This window comes from Lissotriton vulgaris, chromosome 5 (genome assembly GCF_964263255.1).
Source record: "Lissotriton vulgaris chromosome 5, aLisVul1.2, whole genome shotgun sequence".
In the NCBI taxonomy this organism is placed as follows: Eukaryota; Metazoa; Chordata; class Amphibia; order Caudata; family Salamandridae; genus Lissotriton; species Lissotriton vulgaris.
In genome coordinates this window covers 1,316,287,948-1,316,315,499 of record NC_141693.1, presented here as the reverse complement: position 1 = coordinate 1,316,315,499, position 27,552 = coordinate 1,316,287,948, and the positions used below count along the sequence as shown (strand labels likewise).

General features: G+C 42.3%; 1 long non-coding RNA gene across 1 annotated transcript in view; it reads right to left on the bottom strand.

Moving 5' to 3' along the window:
• Nucleotides 1-27,552, bottom strand: part of LOC147712530 (uncharacterized) — a 153,529-nt gene that overhangs the window by 113,230 nt on the left and 12,747 nt on the right. Inside the window, exon 2 of the long non-coding RNA XR_015295753.1 lies at nucleotides 26,513-26,645. This is a non-coding gene — a long non-coding RNA (uncharacterized LOC147712530). The remainder of the gene's footprint in view (nucleotides 1-26,512; nucleotides 26,646-27,552) is intronic.

Sequence of the window (27,552 nt, the reverse complement as noted above, 5' to 3'; positions counted from 1 at the left end):
AGGAAGTTGTGTTCACATTCACTGGAACCAATGAAAATGTTATTATACTCTGTCCTTAACGTATGGAGACAACATTTCCCCTTCACAAAATCTAGGGACATCACAGCATGAGCCTCGCTCTTTGCATAAATTCCCTCTTTCCCAACCAATGGAGGTTCATGGGTTTTCTGTTCAGCAGCTTTCTTTGTTAAATCCTGTCTCTTTCTTCAACTAAATTAAGAAACTCCCTTTTCTTCTTCACTTAATATACATGTTAGATTTCTTGTGTGCCTGTACTATATCTATTGGGCTCATTGTTAAAAAGAAATCACCCATGAACTGTGCATCCTTACTACTAAGTACTGGATTCATATTCTTTTAAACATGAAATTCTGAAAATACTACATCTATATTAGAATAGAATACTGCAACTTTCCGATTACATAAAATAAACTTGATAATACACTACATGACACACCATATGTTAATGGAATATGGTGATACGTTACCCCTTCTGATACTGATGTGGGTAATTTCATACAGACATAACAATCACTAATCTCCATTGTATCTACATACTGAAACAACAACTTAATAAACAGATTTAAAGATGAATCATTATTAGATCCATCATGAAGATACATAGCTTCATCTACTTGTTCTAATCCTGTTTTAGTACTTTCTATGTTGGTATCTATTCTCTCATTAGTGACTGTGTTATTTCTATTATTTGTTATAATTAATAAAGGTACTACCACTGTAAGAAATAACCACGTAAATATTACGAATGAAATACTACATAAACAAGCTCTAAAACATTTTCGTTTCCAACCTCGTTTCATTTGTTCAGAGACATTAACTTCTGCCATTTTCAATCAAAGGAAATATCCTTTTCCTCTTTTCTTTTCTTAATCAGTTTAAAGGATGAATGGGATCTTTGTTTAAGAGTGGCTTTAATTTGCTTTCATCAATCTGACTGACAGAGGCTCTCTGATTCTTCACGCAAATCTAAATTTTCAAACTCTTCAAGTATGATGTAGGTCCACTTAGGAGCCTTATTTTTTCTGTTCAAAAGTCTCAATCTTGGGCTTCTTTGTGTGGATTTTGCTAATTACTTCTTTGGTTCTGTTTGACCTGAAACCTCATTTACTTGCTCGGGGTTCTTCCTTGTTTTTTTAAATAATATTTTAATCTTTTAACTCCACTTGGCCAATTGTCACCTTTTCTAACTCTTTTGACCTGTACTGCACTTTCACATTCTCCATCTTTTTCTAAGGTTCTTTTATTTTCACTTTGTCTAGGCACAATTTGCTCTTGTTCCCTTTCACTTTCTGTTTGTCTTTGTTCTGTATTTTCTGTATTTTGTTCTCCTTCCACTTGTTCCTGTACTTGTTCCTCGACATTTAATCGGTCCTGTTCAGGTCTTTCTGTAGTTTGTTTTCATTCTGCCTGAACCTGTTCTTCTACCCCTATCTGATCCGGTTCAGGTCTTATTTCAGTTTGCTTTTCTTCCGCCTGAACTTCTTCTTCTTCTTCTTTTTGTTCCTGCTCAGGATTCTCAATAGCTTTGTTTATTTTTCCCTGAGTGTGTTCTTCTTTCCCTGTCTTTTTCTTTCTACTTTCCCGTCTCTCTAGATTATTTATTCTTCTTGTTTTTATAACAACTTAAGGTATTTTGATCAATGGTATCCAGTCTTCTTGACTTGAACTGGGTTGCTCTTCATCTATTTGTCCGTCGGAATCTATCCCTCTAGATTTTTCAGCTTCACCACCTTCCGCTTCTGTCTTTTCAGCAAGTTCTGTCAGTTGTTGCTCTTGCTGTTCAGGTGAACTTAGTACTCTTCTGGTATGACTAGCATGAATCCAATTGGGTAAACTTGCACACTTCACTGCTGTTGTAGTGACCAGTATGACCTGTTGTGGTTTATCCCACCTGGTGGCTAGACACGATTTTCTGGTGTATTTCTACACTAACACCCAATCTCCAGGATTCAAATCATGCGCTTGACTTGGCTGCCTTGTAACTGCGTCTTCTCCAAACTGACGAGAGACAGAACGCACCAGATCCGCCAATCCTTTGCAATAGTCCAATACATTTGAAAAACTTTATTCGATTCTTGTGAATCATAAAAGTACATGTTACAATAATAAAACAAAGCTTAAAAAAAATTCTTCCATATTACATATTTCACATACTAAGTATGACCAACTAATATATAACATTTCAGAGCAGGGTTTTCCGTAAACCGCCATTTTCTTTATATCAGTCCAAGGGTATCAGAATAAATAAATAACTTTAAATTACTTGAGGCCCTATTTCCCAATTTCCCTATCACAATTCATATCTTTTCCTGATTTGCAGAGCAGTTCTAATAAAATTTAACACAGCACAACAAATAACGGCATTGGGTAAAGATCATAAATGATTAAAACCATCCTGGTATGAACAAGGTGCAATTTCCCTCAGGATGGGCCTAATAAAACGTGCCTTATATCTTTATATAAAGTGCAAAACAGCATAAGGTGAATTGTGCTTTGTTTGGCTGAGTTGTTACAAGGACTGGGAGTCAGTCTCTCACACCAACTCACCTGGATAGGAAAAGCCACAAGAAAGTGCAATGTGCAGAGGCGGAACCTCATCAGAAGGAAGCGGGAATGTGTAGGAGTGCTAAAAGATAGATAAAATTGTTGAAGATTTGGCTACCCATGGGATGGGGTCTCATCACTCAGGTTAGATGTAACTAACTCATTATAATATGCATTTTTAAACATTGGTTTTATATTAGATGGTATGCCATCAAGATTATCAAAATAATTTCCTAGGCCAATGATACTTAAAGCATTTTTGAGATAACAGAGCCAGGGAATGGACGATGTGTTTTCTAAACTTAAACAATCCCTTAAAATCGCGCTGGTAAATGATAATTCTTCCGATGACCACACTTTCCCCCATAGGATCAGGGGCGCGATGTTGACTCTATCTTCAACAAAATCCAATCCCAGTTCAGAATGACAAAATTTTGTAGGAGAGCTAATGGGAACCATGAGCATAAATTTGTTTTACAAAATTTGCAATTGACTTGTTTTTTGACTTCCCCATACTCCTGCCCCACAAGTTGTATCTGACCGACATTTTGATTTATATAAGGTAAGAATTTCTACCACTGGCTTATGTCCCAATTTGCACGCAAAGCGAAACAAGCCCTCTATAATTCTACTGGTCTGTTGGGCCCTAGTAGCAATCAAGTTGCCCCAGTTCAATTTATTGTTAAAAACATTCCCTAAATATGTAAAAAAGGTACCTTTTCAATGGTTCTACCGTTAACCACAAATGTCCTTGTTCTTGTATTTTTAGGGCCTCTGACCATGATAAAAGACTTATTAAAATTGACCTTAATTTCCAAATCAGTCATAAAATCAGTAAAAGCGATCAGGGCTTTTTGAAGACTATTGGCTGTTAAGGTCATCAATACGGTGTCATCCGCGTATGATAACAAGGGAACCAGGTTTCCTCCTACAGTCGGATAGTCCAAGTGCTGCTATATTAGGAAGTTCTCCACCCCATTTGTATATAAAAGGAATAAAAAGGGGGCCAAAATGCATCCCTCTCGTACGCCCTCTGTAGATGCGATGGACCTGGATTTCTCTCCTCCTGGTCCATAACGTATAGAAACAGAGGTAGATGAATGCATCCTCCGTAGAAGGGTAATAAGTGTCTCCTCAAAGCCCATCGTTTCCATGAGTAGCCACAGCTTCCCCCATTAACTGTGTCAAATGCACTGGATAAGTCCATGAAGGCCGTGTGGATCGATCCTCTCTTGGCCTTTATATACTTATCCGTGACTAAGGACAAATTGACGACGTGCTGCTTTATTTGTTTAGGAAAACGCCCGGCGGCAGAATTTATTTGTAGGCTCCGCCGTCTCCAATTACCAAAGCCACGGATTGTGTTTATCAACGCCATGTAATCTCCCGGGTGAACGACAATCACGCCAATACCGGGTCATTAAAGCCAACATCTAAAAGAGTGAAGACATGTTCACACCTGACTGTGCCTCCATACACAGGAGAATTAAGAAATCGTGTTTGGTCCGGAGGAGAACCCCGTCACTAGGGGGTTCGAAACGCGTCGACCTTGTAGGTCCAGTGTCAGTTAAAAGTTCAAAGTACTGAGCCAAAAACATTATATGATCTGTTTTGATTAAATTACTGGTGTTATCTACATTATAAATGACAAATGTTAATTGTATCATATAATTCAATGAAATATTGACACGGACCCATATCTCAGTGGTATTTGTTTTTGTTGTAGAAATATAAGTGGTATGCTTGGGGTGTGAAAGTATCAGTGTGGATGTGTTATATAGTCGTTTATGACGTTTTTTGGAAATATTTGTAAAAAGTTTGTATCTAGTTGTATATTTTGTATATATTTGTGATATGCACAAGAAATTTTGTTTGAAAAATATGAAAAACTTCTGAAAAATTATTTGAATAAATCAGTAACAAATGTTACAACAGACTGCTATGCTTTATTCATAACAGATCTTTTTGCTATTACAAATGAAGTTAGTCCAGTACTGGCATTTGTATTGTTAGTTTAAGGACAAATTGAGGCATTGTTCGTTCGTACCCTTCCCCTTTCGGAAGCCGTATTGTGAGTGGGTTATCAGGCCAGACCCTTTAACCCAAAGCTTGAGACGGGCAAGAATTACCCTCCTCAAGACTTTACATGTTGCGTCAATAAGGGAAATAGGCCTGTAACATGTGGGATCATTCCTACTGCCCTTCATATATATTGAGACCACCACAGCTTCTTAGGGATGCGGCCCACTATTACTGATTTTAAAACGTTTGCCAGTAATGGTGTCCATATTAGGGGATTACCTTTAAACAGATCTAGAGGGACACCGTCTGGCCCTGGGGCTTTTGCAGAAATGCCCTTCAGCAATGCATCTTCAACCTCAACCAATCATAGTGGACAAACTCAATTGGTTCGCAGTTGCTAGATTAACGGCTATGTCTTCTTTTTGATCTTGCAATGATACACACTTGGGATTAAATATTTTAGAAAAATTAACTACCCATGCGTCTTCAGTTATTAACGATTCTATGTTCCTAAACTCGTTTGTAAAAAGGGGGCAATTTATGACTTCCCAGAAGCCTCTGGAATCCTTGAGGGCACCGGTTCTCTCCTGGTCATCCCAAGCAAGGCTTCTTAACTCTTCTTTTCTCTTCCCAATTACTAGTTTATAAGTTTGTCTTGCTTTCCTAATTAAATCCCCAGCACGGGGGACCATATGCAGGGCTTTTTTAGGTATTTTTGGGCCTTAGAGCATGCAGCATTAAACCATTTTACATCCTATGGTTCTTTTCTCTTCATAGAACTAGTCAAATTACTAGCCACGTACAAATATCTTCAAAGCTCTGTATGACCACCTCCGGACTGGGAACGTCGGATAGACATGTCATAACCTTATCAATATTAGATTGTATGATATTCTCTTCAAATTCGACAGGGTTTATTTTACTCCACTTTAATCTCACCCCCTGGTTAGAGTTATAATTTATGGGGAGATCGTCACTGTTACCCTTTAATACCTTAATTTGCAAACTGACAACCAGTGGGTTATGATCACTGGTGGGGTTGGGTTCCACCGCAAAATTATTCACCAGGTGGGAAAATTTCCTAGAAATCAATATAAAGTCTATAGTACTTGCCATACCCCCACCCTGGAATGTTGGATACTGTTTAAGTCGAGTACAGACCAGAGTATCAGCAAAACATAAGTCGTTAGTTATAATAATATCATTTAAAGCTTCACGCTGCACAGTATGTTTAAAGTTTGGAAGTGGTTGGTTTTCAGTATCTAGCACCCCACAAATCATATGCAAGCTATACTGACATAAGGTGCAATTGAAATCCCCCAACCAAATTATACAAACAGGAAAACCTTTAACTACAGCCTTGTTTATCTCCACTTTTAAATTAACATTCATTATAGTCAAAAATGTTATAATACCAATTGATTAGTAAAATTGGGCCATCCGTTAGGTATGAGATCAAAATAATCTGAAACCAAGGGGAGTCCATAATATTCTCGATCTTTATCATTCCGTATTTTAAAGAGATTAGGGTAGCTAAACCACCCTCTGCCCTCCCTACAGCAGATGGAATTGCATGGGCGTTAGATGAACAGAAACCATCAATGACCACCTCATCCCTGCTCCAAGTTTCTTGGAGATAAATTATGTCAAACATCTTAACATATTTTAGCCAGGCCTCATCTGAAGTTCTCATTCTAATGCCCACAATGTTCTGAGGCCACTCTTAGGACGTGTGCATTTTGAGTGGGTATATCTATTTCTCCCACACCAGCGTCAGCATCAGGATGTTTTAATAACAAAGTGTTCATTTCCCCATTGTGCTTCTCACACACTTCAGGTGAGGGATGATCAAAACTATCTACCTGATCAATTACATGTGAACAAACCGCTGTGCCATTAGGGGATCAGAAGCTATCCTAAGGTTACTATTTTTAATTTCCAATTTCTGCGGGCCACTAATGCAAAAAACCAGTCAGTCTACATCCGCAAGATCACTCAATGGCTCATATCGATGTTGGTTACTTTGTCTTAGTCTCGCCCTTTCTATGTCAGACCCCAGGTCTCTCAGTGGCTGATAAAAGAAACCCAATGGTAAAATGGAGACTCCCTTTGGGCACAAGGACCCGGTGTTAGACCTTTCCAATATGGATTTAACTAATCCTAGGGATCTAAAGGATAGGACAACACAGTCTCCTTGGAATTTCTTGATGAATTTCCCAACCTACCCAAAATGTTGAAATCTGTAAACAGTTAGTCATCCATCGCCGTCTTCTCCCTCAAGAAGTAGAGTGATTTGTTCCTCAATGAAGACCAGTGCTCAAAAGCACCTGGTAGCAATGGAGGAACATTGGCTAATATTACTGTATAGTGGGTGACTTTGGGAGGTAAATTGAGTTTTGTAGGTGCACCCTCAAAAGATTTTTGCTTTCCTCCTATTGAGCTTGGGATATGATGTCATTCGCTCCCTAGCTGGTTACCACTTGGGGGATTTACTACCCGAGCATGAGTGAGGGCTAGATTCCTTTCATATGAAGTGTCCTCCACTCTATGCTGTAACAGCCCACCCCCTGTGCATGACAGACTGTTCTGGTTATTAACAGTATTAGCAGCTGTAACTTTGTCCATATTTCTATTAATAACAAAAATCTCCCCCCCTATTTGAAGTAGTCATGGTCATGGTACTGTTTGTCATAGTTCTTTCAAGGTCCGACAATCTAGTTTCAATAGCCAACAGCTTTTGAATCAGCGGATCTAGAAGTGCTGTTACCGTAGTTTCAAACTTTTTCCAGTAATCAACCTCTATGGAAAGTGGCCCCCCTGGATCAGCATCAGCGTTGGCTATATTTGTCTCATGAATAAGCTCCTTGTTAGTGGATTTGTTCTTCTGAAGCTTAGGTGGCGGTAGATGTTGTTTACCCACAAATTGGCCTTTTCTCTTCTTTGAGGGTGGCGCAAAGCTATTCACATGGTTAGTTTTAGATATGGCTTTTTGACCCCGGGTAACCACATTAGACTTGGATGGAGAGCTAGAACTATCAACATCATCCTGTGTTTTATGGGTTTCTATGATCTTGTGTCTTGGTCTATTATGACTAAACTATTGCTTTGGGTTGCAGGTGCCTCCTGGGTTGAACATGAGATGGGGGCAATAGAAGCAGTAGAGGCTTGGCCTGTAGTTTCAGATCTATTATCAGTATTTTTTGCAGGTTCAAGGGAAAGTCTCTGCTCGGTTAATTCAATTTGGAGCATCAGTATCAACTCAGCCCTTAATAAAAATGCGTCCATCGTCCCCACAACCCCCTGTCCATTTCCAGGCCTGAACCTACTCATGATAACCAGACCTTTCAGACTACGATACTAATTTTTAAATGGCTTAATACCTTTCGTTAGCTGAGAGTCCGCTGTCCGCAAGCGAAAGTAGATGTTAGTGCTATGGCCCAGCCCAGCCTCGATCAGTCTCGGACGGGCTCAGACGAGCTCCACCTTGGTCCGGGCTTCGTTCAGGCGCTCTCAGTGTGCACGACCCGCGTTGCGGGAATCGGTCTGCGCTTATCAGGTGCTACTTGACGCTGGTAGGTGACGTGGCAGCCATGCGCAGCCGAAGGCAAGCTGGTGATTGTGGTCCCCCCGGACCAGAACAAGCACAACTGACGTAGGCAGAAACAGGAACCTGCGCTGCAGGAGTTCGTGTGCACTTATCAGGCGTTTCCTGGCGCTGGTTGGTGATGTGTCGGCTGTGCGCGGCCGAAAGCAGGTTGGTGATTGTGGTCCCCCCAGACCAGAACAAGCACAACTGGCGTAGGCAGAAACAAATTGAAAAGTTGGGTAATACTCAAAGTAAAGGGGTCAATACCCATGTGAGGTGACAATACCAGATCATCAGTTATATTCATCAATTTATTTCCAGGAATTAATGCTTGTCTCATTGCCCTTCCCATCAGTATTTTGTGTGGACTCAATCCAGTTTTTCTGTCATGGATGCTTCTGAGACCCATCAGTACAAGTGGTAGTGCATCTATCAATTTCAACATTGTGGATGCACACACCTTCCCTAATCTTGATTTAATTGTGCCATTAAGCTGTTAAACTACTCCAGAAGCCTCTGGGCGATAAGCACAGTGCAGTTTTTTTTCAATGTTAAATGCAGCACAGATTAATCGGATTATCTCATTATTAAAATGAGGTCCTCAATCCGATTCCAAAGTCACTGGAAAACTGAATTTCTGTATCAAATGCCTCAGCAATAATTTTGCAACTGTCATTTCTTCTAGTGGGGTATGCCTCCACCCATCTTGAAAACAAACACACTATGACCAGTACATATTTTAATCAGTTGCATGGTGATAACTCGATAAAATCTCATTATAACCTGGTAAATGGTCCTTCTACTTTTCCAATTTTACCCCAGCTAACCACTGTCTTCCTACCTGGGTTTTGCTGCTGACAGATTAAGCATAGTTGGCAAAGGCTCTCTGCAGCTACCCTAAACTTTGGATTATACCAATTCTGTCTGAAATGTATGATCATTGCATCCCTGGCTATATGTGTTGCTCCATGATATACTCTTGCCATTTGGGAGAGCAGGCAGTCTGGCATGACTGGTCTGCCATCTGAGTACACCCACACTTCATCTTCTGTCCTTTTTGTGCAACCTGACCTTATCCAGATTTCTTTCTCTCTCTCTCTTCAGCTTCTTCCAGCGTCTGACCTCTTCCCATGTTTCTGAGAAAAACATCAGTTGGCAGCTGGTTTCATAATTTCCACTTTTTTATTGATTGCCGATTCGTTTCTTGCACAACATTGAGCAATTTGGTCGGCATATCTATTGCCCGCATTCACAAAGTCATTTCCTGACTGGTGTGCAGCACATTTGACCACTGCTATTTCTTTTGGCAATTGTAATGCTTACAACAATTCTTTCACATTTTTACTGTTTCTGATAGGAGATGCTGAGAAGTCAGAAATCCCCTCTGCATCCAGAGCTGGCCGAAGTCATGCACAACCCCAAACCCGTACTGGCTGTCCGTAAATATTGTTACTCTTCAATTTTTCCCAATTTTACATGTCTTTTTTAAGGCCACCAATTCAGCTACTTGTGCAGACTTGACTCCTCGTAAACAGGATGCTTCAATAACTCCTGAACATTTACATACAGCATATGCAGGACTTAGGCCTCCTTTTTCTGTCCTCAAACATGACCCAACCAGAAATAATACATGATCTGATTCCGTCAAGGGCACTTCTTTTATGTCTGGATGAGGTTTTTTACACATTTCAGTCACATCCAAACAATCATGATCTGTTCCATCGTTCACCTCTTCACAACAAGGATCTGGTAACAAGGTGGCTGGATTCATCATTGTGCACCTTATCACTGTCACATTTTGTGCTCCCAAAATCACTCTTTCATACTTAGTCATCCGACCAGGAGTGAGGTGTTGTGTTCAAGTTCTTGTTAAAAGAATCTCAACTGAGTGTGGCACATAAACCTTAATGGGGATGTCCCATTACAATCGATTCACTTTGCCTCAGACTCACACAAGTAGCAGCTACTGTCTTTAAGCAGCCTGGTAAAGCTGAAGCCACTGGATCCAAAGTGGCAGAAAAATACGCCACTGGACGTCGGCTCAGTCCATGTCTCTGTGTCAAAACTGAAAGTGCGCAACTCTCTCTTTCACAACAGAATAATGCAAATTCTTTTGTATAATCTGGCATTTCCAAGGCTGGCGCCTCACACAGACAATTTCGCAACTTTACAGATGCTTCCAAACATTCATCATCCCAATCAATCGGATCTTTTGCTCTTTTCCGAGTCAGTTGTATCCATCGCTTTGCCAGCAGGGAAAATCCATTGATCAACTGCCTGCAATACCCAACCACTCCCAGAACCATTCTCATCTTCTTTTGTGTCTGAGATAATTACATTTGTTTGATTATTTTTATTTTTCTGGGGTCACCTTTCCAACTCCTCTTTCTATTTTATGCCCTAAATACTTAACTTGTTGTTGCCAAAACTGCAATTTCTCTGGAGACACCTTGTGTCCTCCTTCGGCCAAATGGTTCAGTAATGCAATTATGTCAGTGACACAATCCTCTCGGGTCTTTGAAGCCACCAATAAGTCATCAATATACTGAACCAAAACAGATTTTCTGGGCATTACTAATGACTCTAGGCACTTTTCAAAATCTGATTGAAAATCGAGGGACTCTCTGTGTACCCTTGAGGAACTTGGCACCATGCCAACACATGTTCTCCAAACCGGAAAGCGAAGAGATACTGGCTATCCGTGTGCAAAGGTATAGAAAGAATGCTTGACTCAAATCAATCACTGTATACCAAATTGCATTCCATGGTATCTGATTAAGGATCACTGCTGTATTTGGTACTACCGGACAACAAGGCATTACAATCTTATTCATCTTTTGCAAATCCTGCACTATTCTGTACTTGCCACTGGGCTTTTTAAGTCCCATAATTGGCAAATTACATGGACTACCTACTATTTCTTTCAAAATTCCTTGTTCAATCATTTGTTCGATCACTGGAGCAACACCTGCTTTCACTTCTGGACTCATTTTGTACGGTTTTGTGTTTAGATAAACTGCACCTTCTTTCACTACTACTTCTTTCACTTTTACTGGATAAACATTCGTCATTAACCCTATCTCTTTTCCTGAAAAATGTCCCACACGGCTGGATTTACTGTGGTTTTCAATTCTTCCGGCAAGTCATTTTCAGTCATTAATGAAAACATATCATCTACTTCTGTCCCTTGCTTAGCTAGCAACATCTTGTAAACAATATCCTCATCAGGTCAGGTGTTTGGAAAGCAACATTATCAGGAGTACAATAGATTATGCAGTTCATCTTGCACAATAGGCATCTCCCTAGCAAATTCACTGGACTTGAATCACACACCACAAATCGATGCATATCCTAAAAATGACCGAAATATGTACTTCCATTGATCTTGTAACTGGGCTTCTAATCTGTTTGTTTTTTGATACTCCTACAATTTGGATAGTCTCTACTGAGAGGGGTTGGTTAGGATGTCTGCTGTTCTCAAAGTAGACCAGGTAGCACCAGTTTGCACTATAAAAGTGATATCACTACCTTCAACTTTCCCATCAATAAATGGACCTGTCTGATCTGCCGGCAAGAATGCGCCAAGCACACACTTCTCTTCCTCCCCCCTCAGGCACCGTCATTGCGCATAGTCTGAGTCATCTTCATCATTCTGTAAAACATATTTTGAAACTACATGGTTTTTCTTACAAATTTCTCAGTTAAATCCGGTGTTCGCACTGTAATTTTGAATGTTCACATGGTTTGGCATAGGAGCTTGTGGCACCTGATACTGTGGAGTAACTACTTGTTGCTGGTTCACAACCACTTCATTCTGTATCTGCAGATTTAAATTTTGATTTGCCCCATTATTATTCTGAAAATTCTTACATTCGTTCTTCCAATGTCCATGCTTTCTGCACACATGACAAGGAATTTTCTTCCTTGCTTACTCTTTTCTCATTCGTACCCTTTCTTTATAACCGTTCGTCATTTGTTCACTCTGACTCTGCTCTTTCATCTGATTTTCAGCTTGGGAAACCAAATTCGCTTCTTGCTGTTCTGCCAACTTCACTTGTGCCCACATAATTTTCTCTTTTAATTTTCAGTGTTTTGCCTCAATGTCATCGCTGCAATATTTTGCATTTTCAATATCTTATCAATTGACTTGCTTTGCCAACACAACATGTGTTGCTGAATCATCTGACTAACCTCTGGTTTCAAACCAGGTACAAACCAATACACAAAATGTCCCATATCTTTATCACCAATATTTTCAAACCCACTATACTGCTTAAACACCTTTAACAACCTCTCATAATAGGCATGCACACACTCCTTAGGTTCTTGGGTCGTTTTGTCTATTTTCACCCAATCTGTTTCTTTAGGAGGGATCTTCCCTTTTAAGAAAGTAATCATTTGGTGATACTTCTTCATCACCTCTTCTGACGGTGCTCCTGTTTTAGGATCTCTTGCATACTCTTTACTTGGCCAATCGATTGTAATCTTACACTCTGTCCATAAATCAGCAGGAACCACAATGTCAAATAAACCATCCACATATTTCAACAATACCTTTGAAACTTTCACAAACCTTTTCACTTGCTTGTACCATTCAACAGGTTTCTCTCTCAATCTGGGAAAATCATTTGTAAATGACAAAATATCCTGTCTGCTCCATGGAATATGAACATATCCACCACCAGGTACCTCCCTCATGAGACATACCCTTTCAATCTTTTCTGACTCCCTATACATTTTAACTTTGTTCACCCCGGTTTCCCTGAATCGCATCTCTGCAGATAGGAAACACAACTGCCCTAGGTGTGGCGCGCAGAAGGCGGGATTTTTCCATCTAGCGTGGGAGTGTCCTCGGGTCAGTGCCTTTTGGAGGGAGGTGGTGGACCATATTGGTCGAGCCACAAAACTCAGGATGGCGCTGGATCCACTCCATTGTCTTTTGGCCCTGGTAACCAAACCTAAAAAGAAGAACTTGTCCTATAAGTTCCTACAATTACTACTGGTCTTGGCAAGGCGGCGCATAGCTATAACCTGGATGGGTCAGAGGGCCCCCGAGGTGTCCCTCTGGCTGCGAGACGCTAGAGAATGGTCACTAGCTGAAGAGAAGCATATGCAGCGCACTCGCCGAGATGCGCAGCTACAAGATGACCTCCTTGCCTGGAGAATTATGTGTTTGGAGGGGCTGACGGAGGATGATTCAGACGCCACTAGCGCTGAACTGTTTACCTCTGATGAGTCTGGGCCCGGGAGTGACGGGGAGGGAGTCGGGTTGGGGGACCCGGATCAGGTGTAGTGCCCCACTAGCTGCACACTAATGTTCCTTGTTATATATATGTTTAACTGTGATCCCTAAAGGTCTTCTCCTAGATATAATGACCGCACCTTCTTGGGCCTCACATGGATAACCTGATTCTATAAAGTAACTTATTGATGATGCCACGCACAGGGGTTTGGTTTTTTGTTCTATGTTACCATAGTGTTTTGTTGTGAACAATAGAGAAACATTCTTCCCCACGGGGATAGTACTGGGATTACATGAAGGACATAGGGAGAGGAGTATATTGTAAAAACAGCGAATACAATGATATATACGTATCTTCAATGCAAGGCTAAGTTTCCCTGACACATGCTCCAATTCTACGCCGCCCAGCCTCCTGGATGTGGGCCTACATGGCTTGGTACTGTCCTGTAAAATGCGTGTAACTGATCTTGCCTTTGATTGCCCTGCAAAGATATAAATTCCTGTGCCTTCTATGTTTTGCAATAAACATATTTTTCAAAAAAATCTTTTCTGACTCCCTTATTGGAAATGCAGACAATGCTTCTTTAGCTTATGCTTCCTCTTTCTTTCTTATCCATCTAGTTCTCCATTTATCAATGTCTCCCCATTTTCTCAAAATGTTCATCAATTCCTTTATCTGCAGTCTTTTACTAGAAGTATTTATACTTTCTAAATCCTTTTCAGTGAACTCCACTGGATATGGTTTCTGTAATAACTTCTTTCTCTCTATATCTATTCCAATCTCTGAAGCAACCTCTGTTAACTTCTCATGGAACATCTTTGCTCTTCTAGTTATGCCTTTACACAAAAACAACAATTCTTCTTCACTATAAATGTTCAATCTTTCTGTGCTTACATTACCAGCTATCATTTCTTCCAAATCCACTTTTAACCTGCTAATATCTAAAAACTTTGGTTGCGAATTTCGGTTTTCTATTCCTTGTGCCCATCTCTCTCTTAATCCTCAGGAGTAACCATCATTGAGCCTCCTGATCCACTAGGGGTTGTAGACACCTTTTCTTTCGCCTTTTCAGATGTAACTTTGGACTCTCAGTTAAGGGTTCCATAATTGGAAGATCCATTAATGAATTAACCAAGTCACTCTCACTGGTCCGATTATCAGACATCACTATTTCTGTTCTAAAATTACCTAAGGAAACTGTTACAGTTTGTGGATTCGGACTACTCTTTTTATCTCCATACAATGGGATCACGGGACCAATAGTCACTGGTACTGTCAAAGCTTCAAATTCAACTGACTTATTTTCTGAACCAACTCTTTTCTAGTTTTGTTCAAAGCTTCTATCTCACTGTCTTATAACATCCTAGCATTTGATGTATCATGAAGAATCTGTGGAACCAATGGTGTTCCCAACACTGGAGCTTTCCCGGTGACCCTACTAGGTATCTCTAGACACGGTGGAGGGTTTTTAATCAAAATATCCTCCGATAACTCATCAGAATATCCATACCCTGACACATTCATGTGCCTTGTTTTTTCCTTACACTTGCCCCCGGCTGCTCCCATTAACACTGGATATAAACCCTCTGATACCATAGCTCTTCTCCATTGTTTCATCTGATCCTCACGTGACTCATATGGATATCTAGGTAAAAATCCTCTAAATCTCTTACCACCTCTTAATTTCTCTCATTCAAATGCCTCAGTATCCCATTCTTTCAAAGCCTCATACTGAGTTAACCTAAGCCTTGGTTCTAAATCATTCATTCTGGTTCTCAAATTTTGAAGAGTTCTTCCATTAAACATATCGTGGTCTGCAAAAGCTCTGGGAAAGTTCTGCGACACCATCACCTTTTGTATATTCCACCCAATTCTCCAACCATACGCAAGTATGATATTCTCTTTCCATCATCATAAATGAAGCAGGCATTGGGGGCGCTAAAGGAGGCATTAAAGGATGGCTGCCTCGTGAGACGGCTCCGCCGGCCAGGTTCAACTACTGGCAATAAAACCCTCATTGCGGACTTCAAATGGAATTCTGTTGACTTTTATCTTAATCGGAACGGTTTGTCCCCAAGATGAATACAAGGAATGACCTGTAGCCCGCTGCTGGACCCAGAAAATCTACTTTGGAAGATTGGCGGCTGGTGAGGTCCAGAGCGCGCAAGATGGCGGCGCCCTGAGGCTGCGATACTGCACCACGGAGCGTACAATGCGGTACATTTTGCTTACAAATAGCTCCCCAGAACGAAGGATGGCTGTACCCCCCACTGGAGCGATCTATAGGTGTTGGCAAAGGCATCATAAGGCATAATCAGCGAGCTGAATGGTATACACCTGCAAAATGGCGGACCGCAGAAATGGCTAAACTCCCCAGCTCCTAAATGCATGAAAGTAACAGCGCTGTTCTAAAATATTGTTCAGTCTGCCAATCAACAGTGAACTTCACTATACAGAACCAACTGTGTAAATGTGTATTCAATGCTGGCACATATTGTGGTGTTACCGCGCGAAATAAACTAGCGGCGGTGTGCTGTTGAAGTGCAGCTTAGATACGAGAGTTGGCAAAAACCATACATACTGCTGCGTGCTGCCGTTTATACACAGACTTATCCTAAGATATAAAGGGTGCTGTGATCCATAGTACCTGGTAATGCTATGGATGGATATGAAGCCTATGTTGTGAAATATATCGCAATGATCGTCCCAACTACACATAATGTGATACGCTCTGCAGAGATGCAATGACTGCCGGCCTGGTCTGATTGCAGCGAAGATAACGGAACATATGGAGTGCAGGCAATGTGAGGGAGCGTATATAGGGAAATCATTCGATACTCTGCATCCACGAAGTGGCTGAACAGACCTGCAAAAACAAAATATTGTGTGCTGTCTCCCATTATCGCTACAGGCTGACTGCGCCCAGCGCAGTGGAGTTGGCGCTATTGGTCTGTCTGCGGGGCCAAGGCCGAGCCTGTGCTGATCGGGGTACGACATAACCACGGAATGCTAGATTAATTCTGACGCCATATACATCATTGTATATACCCATCAGCAGTGTAGTCAAGTATAAAAATGGGCAAGACAGATAGACAGCAATCAAAATTGACATTTGAAATGAAACGGCAGACCAAGGGTACAACTGCACATTCTGAGACTGAATTGGAAGCAGAGACTGCGACAGGTAACGTCATGGAAAATGCTCTTCAGGTCATACAACAAAGTCTGCAAGATGTCAATGGGAAACTAGACTCCCTTGCTCAACGCATTGACAACATGTCGGCAAAACTAGACAAACAGGGAGAACGTCTGGATGAGGCAGAGAATCGGATAACTGCAGACGAGGACGAATCACATGCGTGTGCGGACATGGCAAAAATACGGGAGGTAATTAAAAGCAAGGCATAGGATTTGGAAGCCAGATCCCATCGTAATAACATCAGAATAACAGGAGTCCCTGAATCCACAAACACCGGGCGGATGGAGACCTATGTAGAGGACATGCTTCGTGAAGTATTTGACTCCAATAATTTTTCATCGGTCCTGATAGTGGAGTGTGCGCATCGATCCTTGGCCCCACGGCCGCCACCGGGCGCCGCTCGGAGACCTATTGTCGCCCGTGTACTCAATTATAGGGATCGTGACGTAGTATTGAGGATGGCATGAGAGAAGCAGCAAGTCAACTACCAGGGCAACATGCTAGCATTCTACCCGAATTTTACAATGTCAGTCCAAATAGCACGAAAGGACTTCAACCCTCCGAAAAAGAAACTTTGTGACCTAGGTATTGACTATGCAATGCTCTACCCAGCCAGGCTGAAGGTAACATGGGATGGTCGTTCTACCATCCTCCTGACACTGAAGGCGGCACAAGACTTCCTTAAGAAAATAGCCAGCAAGCGTAAAGAGCAACAGCAAACTGAACAACAGCAGGATTCAGAGTGAGTTGGATTTGGATGTGAGACAATCTGTGTGTTATTCTTAATATGGACTGTTGGGAGATATGTTTCACCTATGGCAACGTACAACACCGTGGGAACACTCATGTCGCCCATTATGTACATTGAACTAGAAGTAGTTGGTTGGTCACGAGAAATTACTGCTGGGAATGTAAGATGTCTATTCTACGTACGGACAAATGTAGATGCATGGCAGACATGTGACTGGGCAGCAACTTGATGATAGCGTGTGGCAACACAGATTACACAAGGTGGTAATGTATGAACTATGCATATATTGTCCTGCTACAAGAGGCGACCATGGACAGTGAGTTTCTGTTCATCGATGGAAGAGAGTCGTATTTACTGAACTCTGTAGACAATAGTTATAATGCCATTGGACCATGATGTGTTAGAAGCTTGTATAGGGTAGGAACGTATTGATATTAGGAGAAGAAATGTGCACTAAGAATTCCATTGCTGGGGGGAGGAGCCAAGATGGCGCTCGGAGCGGACGTGTAGTCCCTCGGCTCCGGGGACCGTCTCCGCCTTCAAGCCTCTCCTGCCAGATATCCTGCACCGCAGTGGCTGATGCCGACAGCAGACGCACTTCGCTGACCCACCGCGAAATCCCGAAGCTTTTGCTCCGTGGCAAGTCGGAGAAACGCTTGGACGCAGCTGGCGGCCCGCATCGGCGTGCAGACCGGGGCCTCGCGTGTCTATCGAGGCCGGTCATCAGACGCGCTCCCCCGGGTTTAGTGGAGGTGAGAACCCGATTGGAAGCTATCACCGGCCAGCGGACCCTGTATCCACGTCCCGCTGCACGGATGGCTCTGCGGCGACTGCACCAGTTTATAACTTTAACGCTACGGTCACTTGCACTGTGATTTGTTTGCTTATTGCCTGCATTCCGTCCCGCTATTGGCGATGGGCTTCCGACCTGGCCAGGCACTTGAAACCAAGCGGAACGACTACTGGACGAACTACACTACTGTCTGCACCCAGGCTCAGGCATCTGACTTCGCAGCACGCCCGGTTGTCCTTCTGGGGTGCGCTGCCTGTTCCTACCTGGGGTCTCCCTGCCTGATGTTATGGCGGACATGCTGCTGTGTGTCATGACTAAATGGCCGTGATTGGTGTTTTTGGACTCGCTGAGTGGAGAAACATGCCTGATACATTGTGTGCTCCCTCTTACAGCTATGGGAGCATTTTGGAAGCGGTCCTCTCCTTCCGATCTGAGGCTCTACGTTCTGGCTATGCCCTGCTGGACAAGATGGATGGCGTCCTCAGTGCTTCAACTCGCCCCAAGATGGCCGACTCGCAGAGACTCGCGCCGCTCTTTGTTCCACCTTCGCCTGTGCTCCGGTGGTGCCCTCTGGAGTCGGTGGCACCCTCGTGACCCCAAGCCTGTCACTGCCATCAGTCACGGGAGAGTGGCTCCCGAAATCGTATGATCTGGAACCTTCGCCACGACGCGAGCCCTCCCTCCTTGCCATGTTCGCGGACCCCCGAGACTCGCTCCGAGAGGAGATGTACACAGCGGTTTCCCTCCCTGCCCTGGCTACACTCGGAGAGTGTAAGTTGGCACACTCGGCGCTCTCTTTGGTACTCCTGGATTTAACTGCCCTACATGCACCGGGTCACCTGCACCGTGATGTCTTCCCGGGATTGCTGTCTGTACCTACATCAACCGTGCGGGTCTGCAGTGGTAAGGAGAGAACGGGACAAGGATAGAAGCTTCCAGTAATGGACTGGTGGATTTCTGGTTACTGATCGTGACGGAGGGGGACATATTGTCGGTACTCTGTTTATTGTTATCGCCGCTGTGCTCCACTCTGTGCTCTGGGACTGTGTTATGGCCATCGGGCTACTGACTCCTACTTTTGAGCCATTATTGTGGGTGGGACGGCGAGGGACCTAGTCTCTTTGAGGGACCCGAACTTGTATCGGTAGGGACAGAAGATTGTAGCGGGGGCTTGCGCTTGGACTGGGTGTTGTTGCTTTACAAATATTGCGCGCTGCTGCTGCAACTCCAACTTCTCGGCATATTGGGCATATTATAATTGTTGGGCGCCAGACCACTGTAGGAACTGTTGGTATGAGACGGCGGAGCTGGGGGACGGGTAGTGGGCTCCTCCCCACTCTTCTTTATTTCTGAGAGTTTTAGGATTCTATCCTTTTCTTACTCTCTATATTTCGGGACTCCTTTCTCGGGCGACAGGCACACTGCTAGGGGGGGTCAGGCCGTAGCCAGCTGCAGGGGTGCAGGGTGGGGGTACTTGGGGGGTGGGGCTGCTTTCTTTTTGTTTTTCTTTTTGTTCTATGGGCCTTCTATTCTTTCCCCTTTTTTCCTTCCCTGGGCTTTAGACGCGTCTTTCCTGGGTGCTGCGCAGCGACTCTGGTGTTTTCTTATGCTCCAAGGTTGTCTATCCTGATTGTTTTACACCAGTATTGCCTGTTACATCACGTTATCCTGATCATGTCTATCCTACAAGGAAAACTTTTAAAATTAGACCTCAGTCCTTCTGTAACGAATCCTTTGTGCTTTAGTAATTTGTAATGTACCGTATGGGTGAGCCCCAGGGCTCCTGCTGATTTGTAATTGCCTTCTTTATCAATAAAGGTCTTCCAAAAATCTTTAAAAAAAAAAAAAGAATTCCATTGCTGCTCTATTGGTATCAACAAGCGGGTGGAGTTGGATATAGCTTTTTTACATTCTCCTTTCTTTAGGCCTTCAGGTTGAATGGTTTGTTATACTGTAAGACATGGGCGGGGGGACTGGCGCTTCCTGATTTCATATACTACCAAGATGTGCTTATTATATGTACAGGCTATGTGATAATTGTTTTGTTCTGGTAATATTAGATCTGCATTACTAATGTATACCTGACCACATCCACTACGATGGATGTAGTTGTGTGCACCTGGCGAACCCCCTAGGTGAGAGTGCCCTAAGAAAGGTTTCCGTTATGCTGTTCTTTCAACTAAGGGAATGGCTTTGGCATGGTTGAGATGCTGAAGTGGGTGAGGGGTGGGAGGGAAAATGTTTGGAAAATGTTGTGCAGACTTGGTACTTGAGAGACATCGCGGATATCCAGGTTCACTCCACAATGATTAATGTCGCTGGACTTCTATTATGGAACGCTATATGCACAAACCACGTAGATAGCAAAATACATCACGCTATATGTCAATAACTAAGAATGGCTACTACTAAACTACGCCCATTACACCTAAATGTAATCACTTGGAATTTCAGGGGGCTTAGCAACCCGAAAACAATTTGTCGAATATTTACGTACTTCGACAGGCATCATATTGCCCTCCTCTAGGAAACACACCTTGCACCTACTTGCAAAAGTAACATTCAGCATAAATGGGCAGAGTCCATGTACACTTCGTCATACTCTTCATACTCTAGGGGGGGGTAATGATTTTGGTCAAAAAAGGGACGCAATTTCATGTAGACAATATTATCACAGATGACCTGGGGTGCAATATTATTATCACGGGGAAACTAAGGGGGCAGCGGCTAGCGTTGATCAATGTCTATGACCCCAACATAGACAACCCAGATTTCTATCACACAATCTGGCATAAAATCAATGACTTATCTGACATGACTGTAATCTGGAGGGGCGATTTCAATGTTGCACTAAATGACAATCTAGACAGGTCAGGTACTACAACAGAACCACACCGGAATGCAGTAGAAATGTTACAGGACATTATGTCTGAAACACACCTCCATGACATTTGAAGAGCACATAATCCTGGACGTATGGAGGCTACGCATTCTTCAGCAGTGCACAGCAGTTGGTCTCGTATAGACTGCTGGTTGGGTACCAAAGATGTAGTGCTATGGACACGTAATATATGTCATCTACCCAAAACATTATCGGATCATAATCCTGTATTGCTGTCCATAATAGTACCACATTATGTACCGCCCCCTTATGAATGGAGATTCAATGCAAAAGCGTTATTAGATCAGGTGTATACTGAAGCTATTAGTCAGGCTATCAGTGATTACTTTGAATTTAATAAACCCGCCACTGAGGACTCTGGCATACTCTGGGAAGCCTTTAAGGCTACCATTGCGGAGTATGTATAAGCCCCAACACGGGTATATTAAAGGACATATGTAAGCAACTCAGCATGCGAGAGGCCACACTAACCAAACTGGAACGTGAACATGAGCGCACACAGGACGCAAAGATATTGGGTGACATAAGGGTTGTAATGACCGAATATAAGACAAACGCGGAGGATGAGCTTAACTATATCTTAAAACGACAGATGGCAAGGTCCTATAGTGAGGGGGGCCGACCAGGTATGGTATTAGCTTCCAAGATTTTATGAGTCATCCACCACAAGTAGTTCTAGCTGTCAGGGATGCCAATGGGTAGGTACAGCGTGATGCATAGGGGATACTGCGCAAATGTATGAGAACATATAGTGAATTATATACGTCACAACCCACTGCACAGCCCTCTGAAATCATGGAATATCTGGACGATGTGGCAATAGCATGGCTCTCAGACACGCAAAGAAACTACTTGTCCCTGCCAGTAACAGTGGAAGAGCAAACTGAAATTATCAGATCGCTCCCAAACAGTAAAGCACTGATGGCTTCACCTGTGAATTTTATAAAGCATTTGTAGACCAGTTAGCCCCCCATTTGGTTCAAATGTACGGTGATGCCCATTACCAGCAAATATTACTGCCCACCATTGCTCTCTTGAAGCCCAAAAAAGGCCCAGAATGTTGCGAATCATATCGACCGCTGTCCCTAATTAATGTAGATACAAAGATTTTGGCCAAAATCCTAGCTGTTCGACTACAACCACTGATGACTAATCTCATCTTACCGGATCAATCTGGGTTCATACCTTCTCGAGCGACAAATCATAACACCAGAACACTATTCACATTATCACATTATTTCACCCCCAACACAAAAGCAGTTGCAGTTCTCTTAGATGCTGCAAAAGCATTTGATTCTATTGAATGGTCATATCTCCACACTGTTTTACGATGGATGGGCTTTCCACCCATCTTCTTACAATGGGTGCAAATCCTATATACTGAACCTCCATCGTGTATTAAGGTTAACAACTACATATCAGATGCCATTCCAATTGCGAGGGGAACAAGGCAGAGATGCCCACTGTCCCCCTTGTTGTTTGTGATAGCCCTTGAACCGCATACATGTAAGATCCGTCAAAAACATCACTATTCAGCATTTCAATTTCAGCATAGACCGCTGCATACATCTTTATATGCGGATGATATGATGCTATACCTGCGGGATTCTGAGACTCACTTGGCCCCCCTACTTAGGGAATATATTAAATTCGAACGACAATCTGGTCTTCAAATTAATTGGTCCAAATCTCTCATATCATTAACAGACAACACACCCACACCCGACTGAATTCCCACTAGAATGGCAATCAAAACCTGTAAAATACTTATGGGTGTAGTATCATCGGGACCCAGAAGTAGTGATCCGCACAAACTATGGCAGGGAGATTAGTATCATGGCGGACAAAATAGGGCTTTGGACTCAATTACCCGTAACGTTGGCTGATCGTCTGGCCATTGTCAAGATGGTAATTTTACCCAAATTTCTGTATCTTTTTAGCAATATCCCTATTACTCCCCCAGCAGCGGTATTTCACAGGCTATCTGCAATTGTGAATCGACTAATATGGGCATGCAAGCAGGCCCGTATTGAATAGCGTGCTCTCACACTACCTTAATCACGCGGGGGTTTTAAAGTCCCGGATTTTCTTTTGTATTTTTTGTGTGCGCAAGCACAATACGCACATTATTGTTATCACACAGTCCCTTATCTCACTCATGTGGCCATTGAGGAAGGGGATGCACTCCCAATACCATTGACTGCTGTCATAACGCATCGTAGACCCCCATTGCATAGCCGTGATATAAATACTATAGATATGAACAATGCAGCCTGGCGTAAGATGGGTGAACTGGCGCATAAACTCCCGTTATATACCCCTACATTACCATTACACCATCACCCAGAGCTTTCAGTTACCCAGGAAGAGGTAGGCATGGGTCTACTGAAACAAGTGGGAATTGACACTGTAGGAGAACTGTACCAGGATGGCACTTTTAGAACACCCAATGAACTTGCATAGATTAGCAAGCAGACACTACTGTTTCGCTTCACATATTAGAGACTGCATGGAGCGGTCAAGAAATTATACCCTTAGTACCCTGCGAAGCCATCACAATTGTTGGTACTACAGTTGATTCTTACCGAACCTCGCAACACAAATATGGTCTCTAAACTTCATGCCACATTGCAAGAAGATATAGCTGAGACCACACATAAAACACTAAGGAAATGGAATGTGGTACTAGACGACCCACTCACAGAGGAGGAATGGACTGTACCTTGTTCTCTAACTGGTATGCTAACACCCAATGGAAACCTACGTATGGTGCACTATAAGTATCTGCATCAAACATACTATACCCCGGCAAGGCTTTATAAATATGGCCTGCGCACAGATGCAAACTGTCAACGCTGTAAAGCCGATATGGCAGATTTTATACATTTAGCGTGGTACTGCACAGCTGTAAATGAGTATTGGGTGAAAATTGTGGAGATTCTGAGTGTTATGTTGGAATTTAACCTTGTGTGCAATATTTGTACGTGTTTACTAGGTATTGTTCCAGGTGTGCGTGCTACTAAGCGCAAATTTTGCATAATTGCTCTACTCCTAGCTAAACGCAGATTATCGCTATGTTGGGGAAGTAGAAAGATTAAAAAAATCAAACAGTGGATTCAGGATATGACGTACTGCAAGGACGCTCTGCAAACATATGAGGAGGAATTGCCCGCTGGCTCCAAACTCAGAGACTACTGGAAATACCTGATTGAATATTTATACTTGTACCATGTTGAATAATTTTGCATAATAGCTATACTATGCCAGGAGATATCTTAAGGTGACATTGTCAAATTGCAATATACTGGATGATGGATGTTGTTTTACTATGGTCTGTATGTTGTTTACATGTTAGACATTGTATGTATTTGAAAATGCTAATTTAAAAAATACATAAATAAATGAAGCAGGCGTTTTCGTTGGTGGAATAGAAATTCCTTCTTTAGTCAACACAGGCTTATCTGTCATAAAGAAATTCTTAATTTTCTTTATTAACGACATCTTCCTCTTTTCTCCATACATTTTAGACGAACGATATACGTAAGAGTCTTCCGTAAACCCTTGAACTCTGTTACCTACCTCTCGTACTATTTGAGCTCGACTCACACCATCAACCAAATCAGAATTCAACATACAATTTCTTTTTAACCAATCCTAGCAAACCTTCTATCTAGCTACCAATCAAAGCTCAGGCTTGCGCTGCTCGTCTAACCAATACTAGCGCAGCCATTTTGTGACGTCAGTATTGCTCCTTACTACTGATGCTCCCTTCTCACGCCTGCTGCTTTGACTAATCCCAGCATGGCTCTCTGTGATGTCAGTATAACTCCTGGGACTGACCCTCCCTTCACAAGGTAATACGATAACTTATTTCTTCATCTTTTCTTAATAAAAATTAATTAGTAACAACATAAAACCGCGCTACTCTGTCTGCTCCACTAAACAAAAGATAGATTCAACTTATTCCGAAGTAAATAAGTACTTCTTCTCATTGCGAGTAACACCACTGTTTACCCTTCATTCATGCTCGGGAGTACCTGTTTCTACTTCAGCGATACCCCTTTTGGGAAATAAGGCTTAGGTCCCTCTGGTAACAACCTCTGCTATCATTCGCACTCTACTTTTATACGATATAGTCCCTAATGTAACACTGCCAGTCCTCCGTAGCGTCTCAGAATTACAACAATAGACGAGTAACCTTCTGCAGTGTGGCTTCTCTCACCTCCCGCTATTCAAAATTCAATTCCTGGGATGCCCAGGTATCCACTGCACTGTGCTTCTAGACAACATAAAACAAGATGCTAACTCTTTTGTTAAATATAAATCGATAATTAATACTTATCCCCAAACTAGTCAATAATAACCATAGCTCTGCTACCGGAAAACTGATCCAGAGGTTCACCAACAGCAGATACTCCACTACCACATATTCACCTGGGCCCATAAAACTCCCAGTGGTTAAACCGCTGCTGGGGGGGTTCAAGTTATATATATTTTCTCAAACTGTTTAGGATTAGTTTATTCAATACTTCTGTTCAATTTTCAACTAACCCTTCGCAGATCAATAAGTTCTTTCCTCTGGTCGATGGACCATTAGTTGAATCTAGTTGATGGTGATAATTAACATAAACTAACTTTTCTATACTTTAGGTAAATCACCACAGACTCAAAAAGTGTTCAAATCTTTATCTAACTTTTTAGATGCACCTGAAAAATCGCAATACAGTGCAGTCACCATCATTCATAGGAGAGAAAATTCAATTAATAAACTCAATGCATTTAACTCTGACTCACGCAATAATTGATGCCGGAAAGGGAGCGGACAGAGAGAAAAGATTAAAAATAAATAGCAAATAACAGAAACTTATGTGTACCAAGGGTGGTATTGAAGACCAACCCCCTGGCCAAAGGGCTGGTGGGGGTCCCCTGAGATAGATTCAGGAGACAAAGACGTCAGGACAGTAAAGTTACCCTCTCTAAGATACCGACGGTTGCGCCACACCCCTCTCTGACACTCTCTTCCTCCTCGCGATTCTTCCGTAATCTTCAGAACTAACCCAATTAAATTAGGATAGAAATTTCTGCTTCAGGTTCTGCGATCAGTTCTTCATCAGCAACTCAGCATCTCATAGCATCAGCTTCTCTCCCTTGCATTCTCAGGTCTCCGCTCTGACTGACTAACTAAAGCCATCCTAATTATACCTTTCGTTCTGCATGTTCCACCCATTAATGTTTTAATATCGGGAAAATACAAAATTTGATTGGTCCGGCAAAAGGAGGTCTTCATCACACCATTCTTACAGGTCACAAAATTCAGGTAAACTATTGTCCGTAAACCCAACCCCTTACTTTTTATTCATACATTTTATTCCCATATTCTACATGTAACAATATTGAAACATTAAGACATTATGATAAACTTTTCACTGTTGAACTCTGCACCATCCGTACCCAGGCTGTAGCACTCGATCTTGGCTCCCTTTCAACTGCTGTGTCATTGATCTTCATGGCTTCACTCAGTGGGCATGTTCAGACTTTGAGTCATTCAGCTCATTTAGTTACGCAAGAAAGGCCCAAATACGCACTAATGATAAAAGTCAAAAGACAGGTGTTAATATCTCCAAATAAGTGTTTGCACTGTATACCACCCACCTCTACTCTATCTCATTTTATTTATTAGACTTATCCCCGCGTTAGCATTAGTAAATAGCTTGCTATCATTTCAGATAAGCAGGTGCCATGCATGCAAGTCTTCATTCGCCATGTTAATAGCCATGTTAATAGCTCATGCACCAGAATTTCCCTCCAAGTATTACCTCGTCATACTACGTAGATGTAGTTGGTGCATGCGCAAAACAGATTTCCAGTTTAAAGCGATATTAGTCCTTCTTCAATGTTCTCTGCGTTAGTACATCCATACCCAAGCTTTGCTAACCCAAAAGTGTTCGCCTAAATGAGTATTAGTTTCCACAAAACTTTATTATAAACTTGTTAGTGAGTTTAACAAGTGGATTGCTCCGAGAAAGTTTCTTCTCTCCGAGACATTGCTCCATCAACAGTACTTCCTAAGGTTTTCTATTTATTCAGGGACATTCCATTAGGAGTAGCTGATGATTGACTAAACAAGCTGGACCGTATATACAATAATTTCATCTGGGGATATAGGAGAGTGAGAAGGGCTTTGACGTTCTTAGGTCTCCCACTGGATAGAGGCAGTTGGGCCATACCCTGCTTTAAGTACTACCTCTCGCCTGCTATGATGCAATTCATTGAACCGTTAATAATGGGCAGCAGTGGGTGGCATTATGAATCGGGGATCGTGACGAGCATCTTTGAATTAACACTGGAAAAGGAATCTAAAGGGTATTTGTTAAGAATCATGGTGCCTAGTTACTATAAGAAAAAGTTTGATTCAAGACAGTTTAGGTAGCATATAGAATCAGGACTACCCTGAACTGCAAACTTGGGATATTCTGGTATATTGCCTATAC